Below are 20,602 nucleotides of genomic sequence, written 5' to 3' on the forward strand. Positions count from 1 at the left end.
AGCTCAAAGCTGACAACTTAGAGAAGGATACCCGCATCGTCCATCTAAAAGGACAAGTTGCAGAGCTTACCTCGTCCTTGGAGAAGGCACGTAAAGAAGCAATTGCTGCTTTTAAGAAGTCTGACGAGTATAAGAATCGTCTAGACAGTCATTATGCAGCTGGTTATGAAGACTTCCGTGCTGATGCCAAGGACGCATATCCTGACTTGGACTTCAACTCCTTCAAGCTTCCTCTTGCTACAGAGAGTTCCATGTTGCAGACGAGTTCCGAGGACGTCAATATCATGGACGATGCTAATACTGAAGTTACTCAGGACGAACCCAAGTGAAATCTATTTCCTTAGAGAATTTATTTTTATTTGCTTTTTCATGGAAGTGCCCGTTGTTTTGGGCTTTTTACTTCTTTTTTCTTTTATTTTAAAGCTCATGCAAGTACAATCATCTCGTCCAGGATTGTGGACGAGTTTTATATACATATTCAAAAACTAAAGGGGTTTTTTGGACGTTGGTCGTCCACCCTATGAATTTCATGAAAGAAATGAATACTTCTATTTTTACTTCCATTCTGTTTGAATATATATGTTTTCAGCTTTATGTATGAAATTTTTATTTTCATATCAGCAATGTGGTTCGTCCATCTAGGAATTCAGTTCACCTCGTCTTGGTCATGGGGGTGAATTTTATTACATCACCAAGATAAAGTATGTTGATTCCTTTGGCTAGATTTTTCATCATTCCGAAATTATGGACGATCATTTTGTCGTCTTGGATGATTAGACTTTTATCGTTTCTCGTCCAAGGTAATGGATTGTTAAGCTAATTTTGAAGTCTTGGCTCGTCTGCGCCTCGGACGAACATTTTTGGGAATTCATCTCGTCTTGGGGTCTAGACGAGTATGCCCTTTTCATCTCGTCCCATGTTCTGGACGGATGAAACATGCTTTATTTTTTGCTTGGGTTTTATCTCGTCCTGTGTTCTGGACGGATGGACCTTGATTTGTATTTAGCTTGGGTTTCATCTCGTCCTATGTTCTGGACGGATGAAACTTGCTTTGTTTTTAGCTTGGGTTTCATCTTCGTCCTATGTTCTGGACGGATGAAACTTGCTTTGTTTTTCAGGTTAGGTTTCACCTCGTCCCATGTTCTGGACGGATGTACCTTTTCAACTTTCCTTTGGAGAAAGGTTTATGGACGATATATCCTTGCGTCCAAGGATTTCATTCGTCCATGCTTGCTTTCTTCTTGCGGATCAATCTGAATGAACATATAAGGATTCCAATAATATATTTGAAAACAATATATATATATTTGAAAATCCAAACTTATGTAAACATTCGTCCACAGGCATGGCACATGCTTATTAGCTAGTGCCTTATTGAATTTAAAAATACAAACCAACTCGTCCATGAATAGCACAAGAGTGAAAACACTAATGTACTTTCTAGGGGATTATTAAAATACTTAAAAACACTTAACAGTAGTAAAACACTTCTTCTCGTCCGTACATCTCGTCCAAGGACACTGGTGAAGAGTCAGTACTTATTGATGGTACTTCCTGAGGTGCTCAACATTCCAAGGGTGTTCCAGCTTCCGCCCATCCAAAGCTTCCAAATAGTAGGATCCTTGCCTTTTGCAGTTGATAACCCTATAAGGTCCTTCCCAATTTGGGCCAAGTTTCCCGTAAGCCGGGTTTCTTGTTGCCAAGGTAACCCTCTTCAAGACGAGATCTCCGATGTTGAAACGCCTAGGCTTTACCATAGCATCATATTGTCTTGCCATGAGATTTTTGTACCTTGCTGTCCTTTGTTCTGCATCCATTCTGACCTCGTCCATAAGGTCAAGGTTAAGACGGAGCTGTTCCTCGTTTTCCTCAGTTTGGTACTTCCTGACCCTGTGGCTCGTCATGTGTACTTCTGCTGGTATAACTGCCTCGCTTCCGTAGGCTAGCTTAAAAGGAGTTTCTCCTGTTGGAGTTCTCGCTGTCGTTCTATAAGCCCATAAAACACCTGGTAATTCATCCGGCCATATCCCCTTTGCCCCTTCGAGCCGAGTCTTGATGATCTTCAGCAAGGATCGGTTCACTACTTCTGCCTGGCCATTGGCCTGTGGGTGGGAGGGTGAGGAGTAATGGTTCTTCATTCCAAGCTGTTCACAAAATTCCCTGAAGGGTGTGTTGTCAAACTGTCGTCCATTGTCAGACACTAGTACTCTAGGTACTCCGAATCTGCATACAATGTTCTTCCAGACGAAGTTCTTGACATTCTGCTGTGTAATTTTGGCTAAGGGTTCGGCTTCCACCCATTTTGTGAAGTAATCTATTCCCACCACCAGAAACTTCATTTGCCGAGTTCCAGTCGGAAAGGGCCCCAAAATATCTAGTCCCCATTGTGCGAAAGGCCAAGGGGCCATCATTGGCGTGAGATATTCTGCTGGCTGTCTGGGAATGTTGCTAAAGCGTTGACATTGATCACAGACTTTGACATATGCTTTAGCGTCAGCTTGGATGGTTGGCCAATAGAATCCACTTCGGATAACTTTATGGACGAGTGATCTGGCTCCCGAATGGTTCCCGCATGCTCCTTCGTGAACCTTTCTCAACATGTAATTTGCCTCGTCCGGAGCCAAACATCTTAAGAGAGGCTGGGAAAAACCTCTCTTATATAACACCTCGTCCATAAGCACATACCTGGCTGACTTGACCCTGAGCTTCCTAGCTTCGTCCTTCTCTTCTGGAAGCCTTCTGTCCTTTAAGTATGACACTATTGGGGTCATCCAATTTCCTTCTCCCTCTATCTGCATCAGTTCTAGAAGGTCTATGCTTGGCATGTAGTGTACATCATTCATTTCGTCCAAGGCCTCATTCGCAGATGCTTCCTTCGCCAGAGTATCTACCTCCACATTCTCTTCCCTTGGGATTTGAACAAAATCTGCTTTTTTGAACTTCTTCACAAGGCGTACTACCTTCCTTAGATATTTCTTCATTCTGTCTTCCTTGGCTTCACATGTCCCATTGATTTGGCCTATGACCAATTGAGAATCTCCCAGGACAAGTATTGAGTCTGTTCCACGGACTTGGCCAGTTCCAACCCCTTTAAAAGGGCTTCATACTCCGCTTCATTGTTAGTAGTCTGGTATTGCAGACGGGCCTTGTATTTCAATTTGTCCCCTTCTGGCGACTGCAAAACAACTCCTATTCCTCCAGCATATAATGTAGACGATCCATCAACATGGACGACCCATTTGTTGTACTCGCCTTCCCCCAGGTCTTCATAACATGGAGTGAACTTCGCAATGAAATCTGCCAAGGCTTGAGCCTTTATTGCACTTCTCGGTTGATACCGAATGTCGAATTCACTAAGTTCAACTGCCCACTGAACGAGTCGTCCTGCGGCTTCCAGCTTGTTCATTGCCTTCTTAAGCGGATGGTCCGTCATGACATTAATGACATGAGCTTGGAAGTAATGTCTTAACTTCCTAGAAGCCGTTATTAGTGCGAAAGCCAATTTCTCCATGAGCGGATATCTTCCCTCTGCTCCTCTGAGTGACCGGCTAGTGTAGTACACCGGCTTTTGTATTTTCCCTTCTTCTCTGATTAAAGCTGAACTTACGGCATGTGGGGACACCGCTAAGTATAGGTACAGTTCTTCTCCTTGCACGGATGGACTTAATAATGGGGCAGTTGTAAGATAATCTTTCAGGTCTTGGAAGGCCCTTTGGCATTCGTCCGTCCACTCAAATGCCTTCCTGAGGACTTTAAAGAAAGGTAAACACTTATCTGTGGCTTTCGAAACAAACCTGTTCAAAGCGGCAACTCGTCCTGTGAGGGATTGGACTTCCTTGATACTCTTCGGTGGCTCCATATTCAATATAGCCTGGATCTTATCCGAATTTGCTTCAATTCCTCTTTGCGAGACCATGAACCCCAGAAACTTTCCCGACGACACTCCGAATGCACACTTGCTTGGGTTCAACTTCATCTTATATCGCCGAAGTGTTTCAAAGGTTTCCTGTAGGTCATCTAGATGGCTTCCCTCGTCTATGCTCTTCACAAGCATGTCGTCGACATAAACCTCCACATTCCGTCCTATCTGTGGACGAAACATGTGATTCACTAACCTCTGATAAGTTGCCCCTGCGTTCTTCAAGCCGAAGGGCATTACTTTGTAGCAAAACAAGCCTTGGCTGGTAATGAAGGAAGTTTTCTCCTGATCAGCTTCATCCATCTTGATTTGATTATATCCTGAGAAGGCATCCATGAAACTCAGCAACTGATGGCCGGCAGTAGAGTCCACCAATTGATCAATGCGTGGTAAAGGATAACTATCCTTGGGACATGCTTTGTTCAAGTCCGTGAAGTCTACGCACATTCTCCATTTTCCATTAGCTTTCTTCACCATCACCACATTGGCTAACCAATCCGGGTAATAGACTTCCTTGATGAACTTTGCTGTGGTCAGTTTTTGAACCTCTTCCTTGATTGCTTTGTCCCTCTTGGGAGCGAATACCCTCTTCTTCTGACGGATGGGCTTAAAAAAGGGGTATACATTCAACCGATGAGTGATCACACTTGAGTCGATTCCTGGCATGTCTTCATGACTCCATGCAAAAACGTCGATACTTTTTCTCAGGAACTGGATGAGGTCTTCTCTTGCCTTCTCCTTTATACATGTTCCAATTCTGGTAAATTTCTCTGGATCATCTTCTTGCAAAAGAACATCTTCCAACACTTCCGTGGGCTCTGCAATAACTCTTCTTTCCTCGATGCTCATTGTCTGCACCTATTCGTCCAAAGCCATCATGGCTAAGTAGCATTCTCTAGCTGCCAACTGATCTCCTTGTGCTTGTCCTATCCCGTACTCCGTAGGGAATTTGACTGATAGATGGTAGGTCGAAGTTACCGCCTTCCAACTATTAAGAGTGGGTCTTCCAATAATGGCGTTGTATGAAGATGCACAATCTACCACAAGGAAATTGACTTCCTTGGTTATCTGTTGCGGGTATGACCCTACTACAACTGGTAATGTAATGGTACCCACAAGCTGCACCTTCATTCCTCCAAATCCTATCAGTGGCGAGCATACTGGACGAAGTTGATCTCGTCCAAGCCTCATCTGTTGGAAGGCGGGGTAGTACAATATGTCTGCTGAACTTCCGTTGTCAACTAACACTCTCCTGGTTGTATAATATGCAATGAGCAGTGTAATGACGATCGCATCATCATGCGGGTGATGGATCCTCTCAGCATCTTCGTCGGTGAAGGAAATGGTTGGCTCGTCCATTGGTCTCGTCCTTGGTGATCGTCCAGAGAGCTGGACGCTTTGTACCGCTTTGAGATACGTCTTCTTTGACTTGGAAGATTGCCCCGTCGAGTTCCCTCCAACGATAATCCTTATTTCTCCTAGTGGGGGCCGGGATGATCCCTCCATTTTGCCTTTCAGCTTCTCATCTGTACGATCCCTTCCAACAAAGTGCTTCAACTTTCCTTGTCTGATAAGGTTCTCTATTTGCTGCTTTAGGTCATAACACTCATCCGTGTCATGCCCATGGTCCCTGTGAAAGCGACAATATTTGTTCTTATTGCGCTTGTTGGGATCCCCTTTCATCTTCTCTGGCCATTTTAAAGTAGGATCGTCTTTGATTTGCATGAGCACCTGATTAAGTGGAGCATTCAGGGGCGTATAGTTCTGGCTTCTTCCCAAGGGACCTATCTTCCTGCTATCTCGTTCCTTCCTATCTTCCGTCCGTCCCTTCTTTGGACGAGGGGCTTGTTCTGAGTGTCGAGCTGGGTGCGCTTCCATCCTTTCAGCTCTTTTCCTCTTCTTGGCTATGATTGCATCTTCTGCATTCATGAAGTTCTGAGCCGAATGGACGAGCTCGGCCATGGTTTGAGGCTCCTTCTCATATAGCTTGTGGATAAATAAATCCGAATTAATCCCGTTGTGAAAGGCTACCAGTAGAAGCTTGTCGTCCACCTCGTCCACACTAAGGGCTTCTCTGTTGAAGCGAGTGATGAATGACCGCAGGCTTTCGTTCTCCCCTTGTTCTATGGTCAGTAAGCTGGACGAAGAGCGCTTGTGCCTCTGTCCCCCGATAAAATTGTTAACAAACAATTTGCTTAACTCTTCGAAAGAACTTACGGAACTTGGGGGGATTTTACTGAACCAAACTCGTGCCGGGCCTTTAAGGGTAGTAGGGAAGGCTCGACACATGATTTCATCAGGGACCCCTTGAAGGTGCATTGTTATCTTGAATGTTGCAATGTGATCGAAGGGGTCACGCATCCCATCATACGAGTCCAGGGAAGGTAGTTTGAACTTTGATGGTAGAGGGTGGCCATTGATGGAAGCCGTAAAAGGAGAGTCAGTCCTGTGGACCAAATCCTCTATAGGATTCGTTCTCCTCATGTTTTCCTTCATCTCCTCCATGACTTTCTTCATTTGGTCCATCTCCTCTTTCAAGTGTGGCACTGTCCGTGAAGTGGTGCCTCTAAACTGACTTCCAATCTCAGTATTCTGTGTGTCACCATGGCCTTGCGTCTGCCCTGCATGTTCCTCACGTGTCTGTCTCCTGTGAGTGATCTCCATCCTTAACTCCTGGTTTTGGCGAGTCAATTCCGCCATTGCAGCCGCCATGGATTGCATATTCTGAACGGATGACGTCTGCATGACTGGTGCAGATTGGCGATCACGCTGAGGATCACTTGAAGCGCCTCTGCTTCCCTGACGGCCAGGGCTAGTAGCCCTCGACCTGGTCCTGACCATCCTAACCCTTTTGTCGCGGAAAAGAAAGTCGCAAAACAACCTTCGCTTCCCACAGACAGCGCCAACTGATAGTACTCTGAATCAGTAAGGTAGAATGGCCTGGCTTCGGTGGGCTGTTCAAGCGGTTGATGGCCTGCAAGGAAGAAAATGCGATCAAAGAGGAGACCGGAGAAGACCGGTCGAACCCCCTCCGATGGAGAAGTTAGATTTGTAGAGGAATAGGTTCCAAGTGTTTTGGAAATGTGTCTGAGAGAAAAAACCTCCCTTTGTCGGGTTCAGACCGGTCCCTTATATAGGGAGCCTGGGGCGGTTATTTGTCCAATAACCTCCCCAGGATTTGCGGAAGCCAACACATCCGGGGTTAACTGCCTCAACGGATATAAAAACTATAACCGCCGGTGGGAGTCAACTTATTCAAGTGTTGTGCTATCGTCCATCCGGTGTAGGACTGTTTGGTCGTCCAAGGATATCTGATGGCTGCTCATGGACGACCTTCATGGACGATCATATCATCCATGGGAGACTTAATTTATAGAGTGGCGCTATTGTTTAATGGACGTTTCTCCTTCCTCTGGGTTGATTCTTGGATCAACCTGCGCTGTAAGCTCTGGACGAAACCTTTGGACGAGCTGGAGATGGATTATTTTCCGCTTCTCTATCACTATTTTCATCGAAGTTTTACATGCATGCATCCACTCAAAGGTTCTCTGAGATTAATCTTATGAAGCTACATTAGTTCATATGACTTTCTGAAAGCATTTCTATTTTCATGTTACCTGCTGTGGTCTCAATGGCAATAAATATTCATAATTCCCAGAGTAATTCTTACTATATTATAGGAGGTGGGGTTTGAATCACCAATATGAAACACCACAAAATATTAATGGACTGTCACTTCAACCCATATTTCTTACGGATCTAAATTTGATGCTAGAAAATCAATTGACGAGATTGAAAATTAAAAATCTCTTTTAATTTTAGTCTTTAGATCAAAATATTTTTACCTCTCTACTTTTCAAATTTCTACATTAGATCTCACAATTCCATTATAATTGCATCATGAAATTAATTATTGATTGAGATATAAATCCAATTCCTACTAATATAATTATACCATACCACTGCCTAAAAAAAAAAATTATACCATGTGCGAAATTATATAGAGAACTGACTTGCTAGCTACAGGGCGGTGCTGATTTTTCTAGTCAACTTCGATTTGGAGGGTGGTTCTTTCTAAATTCTAATCAATCAGTGTATTGTATGTTTGCCTATCATAATTATTATAAGATAGTTATTTATTTATTTATATTTTTTAATTTATTATCTAAAACTTCAAAGGTCATTGCGGTCACTGAGGACCATATCTCAGTCAATCAATTAGCAACTAGCTAGCAAGTGAAACATCTCACCATCTTCACAAATGGCGTAGAACTAAGGGTAGTTTACATGGATCATAGGTTCTACATACTCTAAGTTATGCCTTTGTTTACAATTTTGTTTTGGTGATTACTTATTAAAATAAAAGAAATGCCAACTTGTAAATCTTGTTTTAATAAATTTACTAGTCTTGGTAAAGTAGAGCATAAATCTTTTGTCCTATACACGTTATATATCTTCTCTATACTTTGAATATTGCAATTGGACACCTGTTAGCACTATCAAATTGGTTGTTTTTATGCCCAACTAGACTATAAATGCTCTGTATATGCCCTAGTTACCTAGGGCAAAGTCAACAACTAAAAGAGGATATATAGGAACCATGAAAAGAAAGAAGGAATTATCCTATATGTTCTACTTCAACTGCATTGGCTAATTAAGTTTTTTATTTTATTTATTTTATTTTATTTTTATTTTTTTAAAACAGGCAATAATTGTTAAAATATTTTGTGTAGATTGTTTACGTGAGAAGGGGTATGAATTTGTGTTTTAAGACTGATTTCATCTTGAAAGTTTACAAAGTCTTTTGAAAATATAAAGTAACACAAACACTGACAAATAAAATCATTTTGAAAATTTATGCACATATGTTTTCTAGAACACATTTTATCTTAGAAAATTTATGTACATTCTAGAACATGTCAGCGTGTGTGGTGTACTTGAACATGAGTGTGTGATTTAAAAAATATATATATATATATATATATATGGATACCAAACTCCTTTGACTAGCTATGACAATTATCAATTTATAGAAATGGTTTTTAACATGCCTCAAAGTTGCATTTTTGTTTTTTAGATAATTATCAATTTTCTTAATAATACGTGGTACCTTAAAATTTCACTAAATCCCATGATATGCATGGCATTGACTAGACTTTACGGAGTCTATGATAATTTAAGGTATGATGAAGGAGCGAGGAATATTTTGGCAACTATCATGCACAATACCAGCTCTCTTTCTTCTCTTCTTATTTTCCTCTTAGTGGAATTTCATATATACTAGCTCTTGGTTTCCCTTGAAATAGCATTATCATAATTGAATAAATGAAACTTCATTACCTTTTTCCAAGTCCCAAACTTGATATGAACCAAAGTTGAAGATGAATTTATTAAATATAATTTTTTTTTTCAATGATAGATACTATAGGTTCATTAAAAAGACACCAATTTGATTCAATGTAAGCATGATTTGATTTAAGTCTCTTATTAAAAATACATTTTGTCCTCTTAACACGTTAAATTAAATAGCTTAGTGAAAAGTTCAACACGCTAAATTAAATTAAATATCTCACTAGGACATCAATGAAAACTACAATGGTCATACCGCATAAGAAAAGTTCATCAATTCTTTGTTTCTTAGTCACTGGAATATCAGGAAACTCATAACTCAGATTAATGCATGGGGTGATTGCTTGTCACTTGAGAGATAGAGAGGAATTTTTCCCCTAGTACATAAAAATATATAGTAAAAACTTCTTTATGTGGTGTTGAAAATATCTTCAACAAGGATATAAAAATTAGCATTTCCACTGAAAGAAGATGAAGCACAATTTCGTGGTAGTGGAACAATATCAACATCAATATCACAACAACAATATATGGCGTTAGCACATAAGTCATCATGATAATAATTTGTATTAAGGTTTTTTTTTTTAATAGTTAAATTAATCACACACTAGCATTTTTCTAAAAAAATAAATAATAAAATAAAAAAAATAAAAAAACCACACACTAGCACACTTATTATTAATTACTCCAAATTTGATTGGTGATAAATTTTAGGTTTCATGGGTATTTAAGTCATTTGCTTAGTTTATTGGGTATTTTGGTAATTTTCTAGGTTTAATGGGTATTTTGGTCTTTTTAGTGGTTTTGGGGTATTTAAAGTTGGGTGATTTGTAGAAATAACACTTATTATTTAAGGTCATAATTGGGTTTAATTGGGTACCTAGTTAAAACCTAATTAAAATTAATGTTAATTGAGTTTAATTGGATTAATACTTATTTAACTCAATTAATAATTAAGTGAGTTTGGGTCTTATTTAAATGGGTGGGTACCGCTTAATGTTGGTATTGCTTAATGTGACAATGGAACCATCAAATTTGAGAAAAAAATAAATGAGCCACTATATGTGATAGAAGAACTGTCAAATTTGATATTGGAACTACACAATGTGATATTGGAACCATCAAATTTGAGAAACAAATAAAGGAACCACTAAATGTAACAAAATAACCATCAAATGTGATGTTGGAATTGCACAATGTCAGAATGGAACTGTCAAATGTGAGAAACAAATAAGGGAACCACCGAATGTGACAAAAGAACTGTCAAATGTGATGTTGGAGCTGCACAATGTGAGGATGGAAGCATCAGATGTGAGAAAAAAGTAAGGGAATCACCAAATGTGAGAAAAGAACTATCACATGTAATATTGGAACTGCACAATGTGAGGATGGAACCATCAAATATGAGAAGAAAGTAAGGGAACCACCCAATGTGACCAAAATAGAGCAAATATGATGTTGGTACTGTTTAATATGACAATAGAACCATCAAATATGAGAAGGAAAAAAATAAAAATAAAGGAACAGCTATATGTGACAAAAGAACTGTTAAATGTGATATTGGAATTGAACAATGTAATAATGAAACTATCAAATGTGAGAAAAAAAAAAAAAAGGGAACTACCAAATGTAAGAAAAGAATTGTCAAATGTGATGTTGGAACTGTACAATGTGAGGATGGAACCGTCAAATGTGAGAAAAAAAGTAAGGCCACCACCAAATGTGAGAAAAGAACTATTACATGTGATGTTGGAATTGCATAATGTGAGGATGGAACCATCAAATATGAGAAAAAAGTAAGTGAACTACCAAATGTGATAAAAGAACTGTCACATGTAATGTTGGAACTGCACAATGTGAGGATGGAACAGTCAAATGTGAGAAAAAAGTAAGGGAACTACCAAATGTGAGAAAAGAACTGTCACATGTGATGTTGTAATTACACAATATAAGGATGAAACCGACAAATGTGAGAAAAAAGTAACCTGGTATAGCAGGTTACCTACTAGTGGGTACCGTACCCCCACTTTTTTTGGGGTGTACCGTAGAATTACCCCATCTTGAAAGGAAAATGTTTACCAACTAACACATTAAATAAATTTTAGGTCTTTATAAGAGTATGTAGTTATGAGACTGAAAGTATGTTTTTTTTTTTTTTTTTGGTTACTAAAATACTAGAACAACTTGTTTATGTCCTCTCTACATACATATATACGTACATGTACCCTACAAAAACATTCATTTGATGATGAATTCTATCCCAAATTATATATATGTATGTATGTATGTATGTATATATATTAATTGTAAGGAGCAGGCAAGAGGAGAAAATTGCTGCCTGACGTTATTTTTATTTTTTGATGTTTTCTTTAAATATTTTTTTATATCAAATTTAGTTGAATAATATAATTTTTTTTCCATGTTTTGTAATGTCAAAAGGTTATAAGAGAAATATAGGATATAAAAAATATATTATAAGTGGAATATAGAATATCATTTTAAAGTTGAACTCTAAATTTTAGATGTACAAATGGTTACAAACTTACAATATGACTTAAAATGATTATAATTTGATCATTTTATAAGTTTAACAAAAATTGACACATATTGTACATGAGATTTATTTCAATTACTAAAATTCATTACATCTCATTAAGTGAAATTTCGACAATGAAGAAATTATAACACGGATTATAAAAATCATAACAAAAAAAAAAGAAAAACACAATATAATGCTTATGTTATTTTACTGGTAATATTAAAATACCATTTCATATTCACAAGAGTGCCGGTGTTTTATTTTATTTTATTATGTAGAATGGTCTTACATATAATGTGTGGGCATATATAACGTGTATCTACATATATTCACACTTGAATGAAGACATATATGTTAGTTATAACTTTTATATATAGAGAGAGATGAGTTCAAGTTATACACTTGGTATAACTTTAAGCAATGTTACAGCACTTAATAACTTGTTATTGAATTCATACCTTAAATATATCACTGTTAGATTATAGTATCTTTGTATATTTTACATATATACTTGCAAAATTTCAAGGTGATTAAAGATTAATAGTTATGTCATCAATTAATTGTTTAAATTCAATTGTAATTTAAAATAATGCATAAAAGATGAGTTTATAAATTGAATGGTAAATAACATTCGATTGACATGAAAATTTACATGCATGTTAAAAATATATAGAACATGTAATCCATCGGTTGAATTTTTAAAATATGAATTCAATAACAAGTTATTAAATAGTGTAACATTTTTTTAAGTTATATCATGTGTAACTTGAACTTGAACCCATAGAAAGAGAGAGATATAGGTCCAATCATTATACGTAAGGGACTTTGGCAGTTTGGCCTTGGCCTAGTCTCCAAGACTGAAAGGTTCAATCATTATTTAGGGACTTGAGTGTAACAATCACAAGAGCAGTTGTTGGTAATTTTTTTTTTTCTTGTGCCTATGTCAATATGTGAATAATTTGATAGTTAAATAATGGAAATTGATGGTGGAATTCAAAATGAGTAATGCCACTATGTGATTGTTCTTTGGGATTACTTAGGCTTGAAAAAGCACTTACAGAGTTATTCCCATTAATATCAAAAAAGGAAGTTGGTCCCCTCTCATTTAGCATTGACGAAACAGTGGTCAACAGTAGTGAGCTATACTGTTGCCTACTCCTAACTTTCTCACTTCGAAGGAGGGCAAAGATTTTGCGGATATCCTTCCCAGATATGCTATGCCCACCAATGACCTGAATTAAATGGCAATTTTCAAGATGACATTATCAGTATCTTTTAGAGAAAACCAATGAAGAAGAAAGTATCTTCAAGAGAAAATTAGGCATTAACATTTAATTTACACTAGGATTTCATCATAGATGGCACCAATTAAAAGGAAATTCATTCTCTAATTCTATTTCTAACCTCAAAATTCAATTAGTAATAATAGGTAACCCAAATTAGGGGGCTTGTCGTTTTCTCACATTTCCCTCAATCATAATTCAAGTACTACTAGGCATCTCAAGAGGGTCCCCCACCTTTTTAAAAGAAAAATTAGGCTGAAAATGTAAACAAAATGGCCAAACAAATGGACAAGAGGGGAAGATTCCAGTTCACACTCCTTAAAATATTTGAAATTTGGTCACTACTCACTATCAAACTTTTTTTTATATTTTGGAGATTAAAAAGGAATCTCAACCGTTCTAGATTAGAATTTAGAATCTCGACCAAACAACAAAAACGAAACTTGAATTATCAAAGATGGGATATAGTTAATATTCCACTTCAATCCCAACCACTCTTAACAACTAGAACTTTTAGATGTATAGCGAATTTAGGACTAAAAACCAAAACCAAAAGTAAAAACAAAAGGATAGCCAAATGACAAACATTGTACCTGGTTTCTTGCGTGTTTCCGAAGAGTACCAGATTCCACACGGCAAGAAAACACCAATTCCACTCCCACATGATGGTCCTTTTCTTGAATCGGACCCACCCATGCAAAACGCCCCCATACCCGACCCCACTTGCTGGTGGTGACTTTGAGCTTGACTACTCCATGGGTTTGTCTGAGCCTAAGCCTGAGCCTAACCACTTCCTACATTACCAAGCCCATTACAAAATCTAGCTTTCTTCGGAAACTGTTGGGGCTGTTCCTTTTGCCCTGAAGATTTAGCTTGTTGTTATAGTCATTGTTGAACATCCACGCCAATGAAGGCATGAACAAATCTTGACCACCGCCATCGCACCAGTCCTAGATTGTCAGGGCGGATTGATTCGCCTTCTTATCATCGAGATCTAAGCCCCAAAGGGAAGCGAGATCGAGAGCTAAGGGGCAGCCAGAGAAGCCTTCGATTGGGCTTCGATCGTATGAGGCCGACACAGAGTAATAACTGTGAGCATCCAAATCACACTTTTGGCAAAGCATGAGGTTATCCGTGGAGCACTGAACCGAAACCAGTTCTGAGCTATAGTTATCGCAGATCTGTGACCAGAGATGCTTCCATTTCTCTCACTTCCTCTCTGGTTGTTGAAAGAAAGAAACCTTAAAAATACAAAGGCTAGGTCTAATAGGTTTTAAGGGGTTTTATTTATACTTTGCCCAAAGCCGCGCTTTTAAACCACGGTTATAGGCAAAGCTAAAGCTACGTTTTTAAAATGTGGCTTCAGCTTTGCCTATAGCCACAGCTTATAAAAGCGGCTATAGGTCAGTTTAAAAAAAATAAAATTGATTTGGCTGGTCCTATAGCCACATTTTCCAAACGCGGCAATAGGTCCTAACCAAAAACGCGACTATAAACACCTATAAACGCGGCTATAGGATATGCCTATAGCCGCGTTTTAAACATACAGCTATTGGTTAATACTTTAAGCCGCATTTACTAAAAACACGGCTATAGCCTGCTTGTAGCTACATTTTTGCAAATGCGGCTATAGCCCGCGTGTTTTGTAGTGATACTATAAGGCACTTGATATTTGATGGTTATAACTGATGAAGCTTTTTATCTTATTAATACTATTTTCTCATTTGGGTTACTTGAGAATTCAGATGTAACTAAGGAGGTGTCTGCAAATTTTTTTTTTTTTTTTTTTTTTTTTTTGGGGAAATGGGGGTATCTGCAATTGACTTCACTGCTTTGTTTTTTTTTTAGGTAAATATATATGGGGAGGGTAGCGTGTTAATGGGATTCGAACCCCTCTTTCAAGTTTCAAAGTCCACCTTCATTGTATTATTGATTCAGTCCATTAATTTAGTCATTGACTCGTTCTGATGACTTTATCAAAGTCTCAGAACTGGACGTCGACGTCATAGATAACTGTGGCAAATGTTATACAAATGTAAGTAACCCCCAGTATATGATTTGAACGGGTCTATCTTAATTTCTAATGCATATAAAATTCCAGCATCTCCTAAAATAAAAGGTTAAGCATGTGTTTAGTGCATTAATACATGAAATGAGATTCTGACGTGTTCAAATCCCAAATTCCACTGTATGTGGACATAAGCCGTGTCCTAAAATAAATAAATAAATAAAATCTAGCATCTATATATAGGAAGTTTTTTTGTTCCGAAACACGGTAAACTCCTCTTCTCAAAAAATATTGGGTGCTATATGGGTTTCCGATTGCACAAGATGCTTTTGCAAGTCACATGGGTTGGTGTGTTATTATCAGTGACTACTTCAGCCTCAGCTGTACTATCATATCCATCAGCCCTACCTAATTGTCAGAACAGTTGTGGTGTCGAAATTCCATATCCTTTTGGAATGAATCAAGGATGTTACCTAGATGAAAGTTTTCGCATCACTTGTGTTAACTTGTCCATACCTATGTATGGAGATGTCGTTGTTAAAAACATTTCCATCGAAGACCACAGTATAGAGATCTTGGCCTATACAGCCAGGGACTGTTACAACAAAATTGGTGCGCTTGTGAATAATACCAATTACCCCACTCTCTGGTCCCGTTATTTCACAATTTCTGACACTCAAAACGTGTTCATGGCCGTCGGGTGTGACACTTACGCATACCTTAATGGTTTTAAGAACAATCATTCTTTCTCCCTCGGCTGCACGTCGGTATGTGTAGATGCTAGCAATGTGGTCAATGGCTCTTGCTCTGGGATCGGCTGTTGCCAGACGGAAATTCCTGAAGGAATGAAAAATATTAGTTTGGAAGCGCATAGCTTTAATGATCATTCAAAAGTATTGAATTTTAATCCATGCAGCTATTCCTTTATTGTGCAAAAGGACAAGTTCAATTTCTCAGTTGATTCCCTTCAAAATCTTCCGGAAAAGATGCCAATGGTTCTTGATTGGGCTGTCGGAAATGAAAAATGGGCGGCCGGTAATGAAACATGTGCTGTGAACACAAAGAATTATCCATGTGGAGGGAATAGCACTTGTAAGGGTTCTAAAAATGGAGGATACTTTTGTCTCTGCATGGATGGTTACCGTGGGAACCCATACCTCAAAGATGGTTGTCAAGGTATTCTTCTTATATAATTTTGATATAGTCAACTATAAGTGGCAGAGAATCACTTTCACTAACTACATTAGAATTGTGATATAAAAATTGTGTTCACCAACTTTCTCATAACCCTTGCTTGTATTTATATTTCCTCGAAGTTACTTAAAGATGAGCTTTATTACCACCAGATATTGACGAATGCAAAGAGGGCAATAACAACTGCACGGGCGAAAACACTAATTGTGTTAATGACCCAGGAAGTTATTATTGTGTGTGCAGCGTGGTACCATTTTGATGACAGAAGGGCATGTGTCCATCCATCATCCAATCTAGCAATTAAGCTCACCATTGGTAAGTATATTTAATTATGGGAAATTCTTGTTGTGTATAAACTATTTTACACAATATTATATATACTCCGAAAAAACAACTGAGACTTTAAATCATGGTTTTATAGGTATTTTTGGTTGTGTAAAACAATTTGTATGTATTAAATACAACCCTTTAATTACTAATATATATTGTGGTGTATTCTTGAAAAATGCTTATTGAGTTTGCAGTTGATTGTCAATTACAACTGTACCATATATATATATATATATATATGAGTAATTAATTTATTAATTTGTACTTCAAGGGATATCTTTATTATATTCTCTTCTCTCACATAATAGTGAGCTCTATTAACTAAATTTATAGTGAGAGCCATCATTGATTGTGAAGAATATTCATACAATAAAAGTCTAGTGACATAAAAAAATTTTATAACTTTTCTTATAATGTTTGACATTTTATGTTATGACCGTGGATTGTAAAAAAAGTGTTATTGTGAATTTATCTGAAAGTAATGTTTTAATTATAACTTTTTTGTTTTAATTATAACTTCTAAACATCTAATGACAAGGTTATCAAAAAATTTGACTCTCTAGCTAGCATCACTTACATTATAGGATTATGTCATAGCACCCAATATTATTAAAATTATATCTATAGGCTTAACCTTCTGCCTTAAGTTATGTCTTTTTGTATTATATATATAAATACTTTAATTAGAATCTCCCTAATATGTTATTTATCCAACACTAAAAAGATTCCATATGATTAAGACACTTTCCCCCTAAACTATAATTATTTGTAGTTATATCTCAAATGGCTGAAACAATCAAATTAGGGGAAAAAAACCTCAAATGGTTGAGGTAAGTGCCATTACCATTTTTTAAGGAAAAAAAATCAGAGATTTTATTTTTTACTGTTGCAAAATAATAAATAGTAAGAATAATTCTACATCAACAAACTATTTTACAACATTTTACTTTATAATATTTTTACAAAATGTTTATGTGGCCCACAATTAATATCATTTTTTTATTTACTAATAATCATTCACCACATCTGCAATTTGTAAATTTTTTTGTAAAATAGTTTGTATTTCTAGTATTATTCTAATAGTAATAAAGAATGATAGTTTGTTCGGAAAAATGAAAATTAATTTGAATTGTATTTATTATTTTTTTTTTTTTGGTTTAGATTGGTTGGGATAGAACTTCCACATAATATTGAAATTTTTTCTTCAACTTATTGTTGGATTGAGATTTTGTCAATCCAATTAGTTAGTATTATCAGGAAAAAGAAAAAAAAAAAAGCAAAAGTGGATTATTGAATGTGGTGGTGAATAATTTAAAATCATTGTCCATGTGTTCAATAAAAAATTAAATAAATAGTCTTGAACTTTTAATATTTGACTTAACTCATATGTTTACCAACCTAATTTTTAGCCTATATTTATAAATTTATAGAATGAATGTATTCCATTAAATTGATTAAATTTTTAGCCTAGTTTGTTTCTTTTTTATTTACTTCTGGTTATCATCAAATAAAAAGATTAAATTGAAATACTGTAATATGATATATTTAAATAGAAGTCTTGCCAATCTGGAAATATCTGCATGGAATGAGAGAATGGGAATAGAGAGTGAAATAGTCCTCTCTCTCTCTCTCTCTCTCTCAAGAAAGCTAAAACTCGCAAAATCTTTTTTTTTTTTTTTTTTTTGGGAATGGTAATACTCTCAAAATTGATCTCTTATTTTGTCAAATTTTATTATATTTTATCTTTATTTTTACATTGTGAGAAAGAAAGTTTTCTTCATTGTTACTAACCTCTCTTGTTCTCTTCTTTAGCATTTTAACTTCCAAATATAATATAGATTTAAATTGACCTGATTCCCAAATTTTTGAAAAGAAAAAGAAACTATACAACGTCTCTTTGTGTATATATATGGAGTATTACATTTGTTTCTTTCAAATATAGGTATTGGCATATGCATTATAGCTATGCTTGTTTGTAGCTCTTCGCTGTACTTGATAGTAAATCAAAGAAAGCTAATGAAGATTAAACAAAGGTTCTTTCAGCAGAATGGTGGTTTAATATTACAACAACAACTCTCTAGACAAGATAATTCAACTAACGTGGTAAAAATCTTTACAACAGAAGAGTTGGAGAAGGCTACCAACAATTATGATGAAAATCTAATCATTGGTCGAGGAGGGTTTGGTACTGTTTATAAAGGATTTTTACCAGATGATAGAATTGTGGCCATTAAGAAGTCAAAAATAGTAGATGAAAGCCAAATTGAGCAGTTCATCAATGAGTTAGTTGTGCTTTCTCAAATTAACCACACGAATGTGGTTAAACTATTGGGTTGTTGTTTAGAGACACAAGTTCCTTTGCTAGTTTATGAATTTGTACCTAATGGTACTCTCTTTGAGTACATACACCATGAAAGCAAGGTGTCTATTGTACCATGGGAAACTCGTCTTAGGATAGCTACAGAATCTGCGGAAGCACTTTCGTATTTGCACTCTTCAGCTTCTCCACCTATAATCCATAGAGATGTCAAGTCTTCAAACATATTACTAGATGGTAAACACATAGCAAAGGTATCAGATTTTGGAGCGTCAAGATTAGTTCCACTTGACCAAACACAAGCCATAGCTACAATGGTGCAAGGAACTTTTGGATATTTAGATCCCGAATACTTGCACACAAGCCAATTGACAGAGAAAAGTGATGTTTATAGTTTTGGAGTGGTCCTTGTGGAGTTATTAACAGGGAAAAAGGCAATTTCATTTGATAGGCCTGAGGAGGAGAGAAGCCTTGCTTTGTATTTTCTTTCTTCTTTGAAAGAAAATAGATTGTTTGAAGTTCTTGAGAAGAATATAGCAAATGAAGAAAATGCAGAGCAACTGAAAGAAGTTTCAAATCTTGCAATGAGGTGCTTAAGATTGAAAGGGGAGGATAGACCTAATATGAAGGAAGTAGCAATGGAACTTCAGGGTTTAAGAAAGATGGAAAAGCATTCGTGGGTCAATGTCGGTTCCAACTTGGAAGAGACTGAATACTTACTTGGTGGGCCATCTGATTCTCGTGAATATGATGTTAGTGATAAAATAACCACTGGTTATGATACTGTGAAACATCACGTAATGTTGGCCTTTGATGATGGGAGATGATCAAAGCTGGGTAACATAAGTTTACCAAATGTCATATATATGCTAGTTTGTGTAATTTCTTGCCTTTCAATTTATTTCCTTTCCTTGTAATTTTTAGGAGTTTTCTCCTAAAATGCAAGTGTAGGGATAAATAATGAACTTGAAACTTCAAAATTGTAATTTTATTATAGTGCCTTTTTATTATTATCTTACTTTATTTGTAAACACTTCACATAAATCTCTTACCAATTTCTTTACATTTGTGTTTTCATATTAACATAAGTATACATAATTTATACTTAAAACAAAACTTTAACATGATATATATTATCTTCCCTTATACAAGAAAATTTCAAAATAAATTTTTTTATTTATAAAATAACACACACACACATACATACATACATCATACATACATACATATATACATATATATATATATATATATAAATTTAGAGTAAATCAAGTATAGTTTCTAAGATGTCATATAATAAGTTCTCTAATTAAATTAAAATAAATCGTTGCATTAAATTTAATTGTCATTGAAATATATATCATTAATTGTGTTTTATTAGTCAATAGTTATGTATTTGAATTTGATTGGGGGAATCTAATTCAAGCATTGTATCTAAGAAACTATACCTAAATTTTAGTCATTCAAAATATGATTGGGTTTTTTTTTTTTTTTTTTTTTTGGGGGGGGGGGGGGGGTTCTATAATACTAGAACAACTTGCTTTATGTCAGCTCTACGCATGAATACACTTTCAAGAACATTTATTTAAGAGAGAGAGAGAGAGAGAGATTTAGGGCCTGTTTGGTTTAGAGGAGTTTTAAGTGATATGATCCAAAACTCATA

At 36.4% G+C, this 20,602-nt stretch overlaps 1 pseudogene; it reads left to right on the top strand.

Annotated features, from left to right (window-relative positions):
- Positions 1-15,376: 15,376 nt before the first annotated feature.
- On the top strand, positions 15,377-19,930 carry LOC126723410 (putative wall-associated receptor kinase-like 16; annotated as a pseudogene).
- The last annotated feature ends 672 nt before the right edge of the window (positions 19,931-20,602 follow it).

Source organism: Quercus robur, chromosome 4 (genome assembly GCF_932294415.1).
Source record: "Quercus robur chromosome 4, dhQueRobu3.1, whole genome shotgun sequence".
In the NCBI taxonomy this organism is placed as follows: domain Eukaryota; kingdom Viridiplantae; phylum Streptophyta; class Magnoliopsida; order Fagales; family Fagaceae; genus Quercus; species Quercus robur.